The sequence below is a fragment of the Nelumbo nucifera genome, chromosome 3 (assembly GCF_055504915.1).
Source record: "Nelumbo nucifera cultivar China Antique chromosome 3, China Antique-T2T, whole genome shotgun sequence".
NCBI classification, from domain to species: Eukaryota; Viridiplantae; Streptophyta; class Magnoliopsida; order Proteales; family Nelumbonaceae; genus Nelumbo; species Nelumbo nucifera.
Window position 1 is genome coordinate 57,887,022 of NC_142651.1, and position 6,000 is coordinate 57,893,021.

The window sequence follows — 6,000 nt, forward strand, 5'->3', positions numbered from 1 at the left end:
GTGGTAGCGATTGTGCGGTATTTGTGATGAAGTGCATGGATTGCATTGCCCGGGGCTTAGATTTTGACTTTGATTTAGTGAATACACTTGAATTCCATTTGTAAGCTCATACCTAAATGTCTCATGTTAGTACTAACATATAGTACCTTTATTGTAGGGAATTATCAATGTTATTAGGTGGCAGATATTGGTTAAACTCATCCAGAACCATATCCCATGAATTGCACATGTTATGAAGATGATTGAAAACCTTTTTATTTTTACTTTCTCTCATTTTACCAGTGTAAGCATATATTAACAATGTAAATTATTGTACAGATTTAACAATTGAGCAGCTCTAACTATGTAAATTTACAGATGAATCGCTTAAAGTCATGCAAAATTTCATTTTAATATTGTCTGGTGAAACCTTATCTCCATAGCAGTGTTGTCCCACCGTCGGCCCGGGCCGTCAGGCCGATGGGCGCCTGGAAGGTGTCGGGATGCTTGGTGGGTGAGTGGTAGTAGGAGGGAGTGGGTGTTGTACCCATCGAACTAGGCGGAGACGCCCCGGGTTTACGGGGAAGGCCGACGGTGGGAAACACTACTTTTGCAGAACCATTGTTTCCCATCGTTGACCTAGGCTGATGGGCGATTGGAAAGTGTCGGGATGCTCGGTGGATGAGTGGCACTAGGAGGGAGTGGGTTTGGTGGCCATCGATCCCCTCTGCCCCGCTGGAGCAGCCTCTAAGTGATTTTGCTATTTCCGAGAAGCGGTCCCGGAAGGGAGCGCGGGGGTAGACGGGTGGCAAAACTACCTCCATGAGGTGGGAAGAGCTCTTCGAGATGTCCCCAAAGGAGGCAGAGATGCCCCGGGTTTATAGGGAAGACCGACGATGGGAAGTAGTGCTTTTGCAGAACCACCATTTCCCACTGTTGGGCCGATGGGCGACCAGAAGGTGTTAGGATGCTCGGTGGGTTAGTGCCAATAGAAGGGAGTGGGTTTGGTGACCATCACATCCCTATGCAGCCGCCAGAGTGGCCTCTGAGTGATTCTGGCATTTCCGAGAAGCGGTCCCAGAGGGGGAACGCGGGGGTAGACAGGCGGCAAAACCACCTCCACGGGGTGGGGAGAGGTCTCCTCGATGTCCCTAGAGGAGGCGGAGACACCCTGGGTTTACGTGGTAGGCCAATAGTGGGAAACTATGGTTCTACAAAAGCACCATTTCCCATCATCGGCTAGGGCCATCTAGCTAATGGGCGACCAGAAGGTGTCGGGATGCTCCATGGGTGAGTGCCAGTAGAAGGGAGTGGGTTTGGTGGCCATCGAACCCCTCTGCACTGCCGGAAAGGTCACCAGGTGATTCTGCCATTTCTGAGACGCAGTCCCGGAAGGGTGGTGTGGGGGTAGATGGGTGGTGGAACCAACTCCACGGGGTGGGGAGAGGTCTCCTGGATGTTCCCAGAGGAGATGAAGACACCCCGGGCCAACGGGGAAGGCCGACGGTGGGAAACAATGCTTTTGCAGAACCACCGTTTCCCACTACCGGCCCAAGCCATTGGGTCAATGGGTGACTAGAAGGTGTTGGGATGATTGGTGGGTGAGTGGTAGTAGGAGGGAGTTGGTTTGGTGGCCATCGAACCCCTCCTCACCCGTCGAAGTGGCCACCGAGTGATTTTCCCATTTCCGAGAAGCAGTCCTAGGGGGCGCGGGGGTAGACAGGCGACGAAACCAACTCCACATGGTGGGGAGAGCTCTCCTGGACGTCCCTAGAGGAAGGCCGAAGGTGTGAAATGATGCTTTTGTAGAACCACTGTTTCCCACCATCGGGTCGATGGGCGACCAGAATGTGTTAGGATGCTCAGTGGGTGAGTGGCAATAGGAGGTACTGGGTTTGGTGGCAATCGGACCCCCCTACACCTGCCGGAGTGGCCTCCAGGTGATTCTTCCATTTCTAAGAAGCGGTCCTAGAGGGGGCCACGGGGGTAAACAGGTAGCGAAACCACCTCCACGAGGTGGGGAGAGGTCTCTTGGATGTCCCTAGAGGAGGCGGAGACACCCCAGGTTTATGGGGAATGCTGACGATGGGAAACGATGCTTTTGTAGAACCACCATTTTCCACCATCGGCTCGGGTTGTTGGGCTGATGGGTGACTAGAAGGTGTCAGGGTGATCGGTGGGTGAGTAGTAGTTAGAGAGAGTTGGTTTGGTGGCCATCAAACCCCACCTCAGTCGCCGAAGTGACCTTTGGGTGATTCTGCCATTTCTGAGAAGCGGTCCCGGAGGGGGTGTGGGGGTAGACAGGCAATGAAACCACCTCCACAGGGTGGGGAGATGTCTCCTCGATGTCCTTAGAGGAGGTGAAGACACCCCGAGTTTACTGGGAAGGCTGATGCTAGGAAATGGTGGTTCTGCAAAAGCACCATTTCCCACCGTCGGGCCGATGGGCGACCAAAAGGTGTTGGGATGCTTGGTGGGTGAATGGAAGTAGGAGGGAGTGGATTTGGTGGCCATTGAATCCCTATGCTCCCATCGAAGCGGCCTTCGGGTGATTCTGCCATTTCTGAGACGCGATCCGAAGGGGGGTGTGGGTGTAGACGGGCGACAGAACCACCTATGAGGTGGGAGAGGTCTCCTGGACATCCCGAGAGGAGGTAGAGATGCCCCGAGTTTACGGGGAAGGCTAACGGTGGGAAACAGTGCTTTTGTAGAACCATTGTTTCCCACCGCCGGCCCAGGCTATCTGTTGATGAGCTATCAAAAGGTGTCAAGATACTCGGTGGGTGAGCGGTAGTAGGAGGGAGTAGGTTTTAGTTGCCATTGAACCCCTCCACACCCGCCAGAGCAGCCTCCTAGTGATTCTGCTATTTCCGAGAAGCACATAGACATAGATAAACCAAAGGAAATTGAATTGGCACGTGTAAAGTGCAGGCACATATCAGATGTACACGACTATGGTCATTAAAATTTCCACATACATGTTATACTAGCATAAAAGAAAGGGAAGGTTCCTAACACCCCTATTGGGGGTGGTTCCTTGGTGTTGTGATAATGTTTAGGTTGGGTGGGGGTGGGGTGTTGTAGGTATGATACAACTACTGATCAAAATATATGGGTAATAGATTTGGTTAGTTCCTTTGCGGTACAAAATGCATCAATGGTTGCTTGTGGTATTTTGGGTATGTGACATCAACCACACGGACGTGGTGTGCTTCTCTGATGTGGCGGATTCATATAGCAACTGTTGTTTGTATGCTAACTCTCGGCGATGGACGGAGTTTGCTGGTAAATGATACCTCGTGACCGAGTATGTTGAAGGCCACGATTGCTTGATAGAGGCCATTCCTGGCACTCACAATCCGCTCTGCATCATGTGCGTTCAATTCATAGAGGGTCAAGTTAAGCAACTCCCTCTGTGGAATAATTACAATGGTGATGTTATTTTCCTCCATTGTAGACCTGAAAAAACTGAGTACAATTTGGTTAGAATGTGAAGTGTGTTAACTAGATTCATGATCCACCCCATTTATAGATGTTTTAAGAGTTTGGTATGTCTATCGAAGGGTCATCAAACTGTCCGACTGGCATGCATCACGCTGCAGTGCTCCTCCTTTACATCAGATTGCCCCTTGGTTGTTGGGATGCACCTTGTACCACTGATCTCCTGTACACTCAAGTGCCTATTGGTCATTGGCTTGCACCACCCTTCCATCGATTCTATACCTGCCTTGGTCCCCGTGCATGGGTGGCCATGTCATGGGTGAAGCACTACCTAGGTCTAGTCTATACCTCCAGCCTATGGTGATGCTTGTCGATGGGTCATTACACAGACTGACTAACATGCATCACGCTATAGTGTTCATCCTTTACATCAGATTGTCCCTTGGTCGTTGGGTTGTACCTCGTACCATCGATCTCCTTTACACTCAAGTGCCCATTGGTCATTGACATGCACCACCATTCCATCGATTCTATGCCTGCCTTTGTTCCCGTGCATGGGTGGCCAAGTCATGGGTGAAGCACTACCTGTCAAAGGGTCATCGCATTGGCCGACTGAGCATTGGGTGAACTCTAAGTTCAAAGGAGTTGTGTGATGCAATAAAGGTTGTAATGTTTAAAATCATGTATGTGAGATGTACCGACAAGTATGAGTCACTAATGGGGAGGCTTTTCACATTGAATGAATGCATTGGCAACTGGGTAAAGGCCATTGAACCTGAGCATTGGGTGAACTCTAAGTTCCCAAGAATGCGGCATGACCAAATGTCATCCAACTTATAGAGACGTTCAATGGATGGGTGTCAAACATTCGTGATCAGCCTATAATGACCATGTTGAACACATTTCGGTTGAAATTGATGGAACTCCTTCGAAGGCGACATTGTGAATCTCGAGACTGCACAACACCAATCGGGAGAAGGATCGAAGCGAAGTTGCACGTGACCCACCGATCATCCTAACACCTTACGGTCGCCCATCGGCTCGACTGACAGTGGGAAATGGGGCATCTCCGCCTCCTATGGGGTCGTCTAAGACAGCTCTCCCTCTGGGACCACTTCAGGAAATGGTAGAATCACCCAGTCGCCGCTCTGGCGGGTGCGGAGGGGTTCTTTGGCCAATAAACCCACACCTTCTTACTACTACTCACCCACGGAGTATCTGGACACCTTTCGGTCGCCCATTGGCCTGATAGCCTGGGTCGATGGTGGGAAACGGTGGTTTTACAAAAGCACTATTTCCCATCGTTGGCCTTCCCCATTGGCTCGAGGCATCTCTGCCTCCTTTTTGGAGATGTCCAGGAGACCTCTCCCCACATCGTGGAGGTGGCTCCGTCACCTGTCTACCCACATGCCCCCCCCCCCCCCCAAGACCACTTCTCAGAAATGGCAGAATCACCCGGAGGGCGCTCTGGCGGGTGAGAAGGGTTCAATGGCCACCAATCTCACTCACTCCTGCCACACACCCACTGAGCATCCCAACACCTTCTGGTCGCCCATCGGCTTGACGACCTAGGCCGATAGTGGGAAATGGTGCTTTTGCAAAACCACTGTTTCCCACCATCAGCATTCCCTGTAAACCTGGGGAGTCTCCACCTCCTCTAGAGACATCGATGAGACCTCTTCCCACACCATGGAGGTGGTTCCACCGCTCGTCTACCCCTGTGCCCCTGTGCCCCCCCCCCCCTCCTTTGGGACCACTTGTTAGAAATGGTAGAATCACCCAAAGGCTGCTCCGGTGTGTGCAGAGGGGTTCAATGGCCACCAAACCCACTCCCTCCTACTACCACTCACCCATCGAGCATCCCAACACCTTCTGGTCACCCATCGGCCCGACTTCTCAAGCCGACGGTGGGAAATGGTGCTTTTGCAAAACCACTGTTTCCCACCATCAGCCTTCCCCGTAAACTGAGGGCATCTCTGCCACATCTAGGGATGCCCAAGAGACTTCTCCCCACCCTATGGAGGTGGTTCCACTACCCGTCTACCCCCACGCCTCCTCCGAGACCGCTTCTCAGAAATTGCGAAATCATTTGAAGGCCGCTCCGGTGGGTGTAGAGGGGTTCGATGGCCACCAAACCCACTCCCTCCTATTGCCACTCACCCACCAAACATCCTGACACCTTCTTGTCACCAATCGGCCTAACTGCCCGACCCGACGGTGGGAAACTGTGGTTTTGCAAAAGCATCATTTCCCACTACCATCCTTCCTTGTAAACCCGGGGCGTCTCCGCCTCCTCTAGGGACGTCCAGGAGAGCTTTCTTCCGCCGCCCGTCTATCCCTGCTTCTCCCTTCGGAACTGCTTCTCGAAAATGGTAGAATCACCTAAAGGCCACTCCGGTGGGTGCCGAGGGGTTCGATGGCCACCAAACCCACTCCCTCCTACTACCACTCGACCAATGAGCATCCTGACACTTTCTGGTTGCCCATCGGCCCAATGGCCTGGGCTGACGATGGTACAACACTACTATGGAGATAATGTTTCACCAGGCAATATAGTAAAGAAATTTTGTATGACTTTAA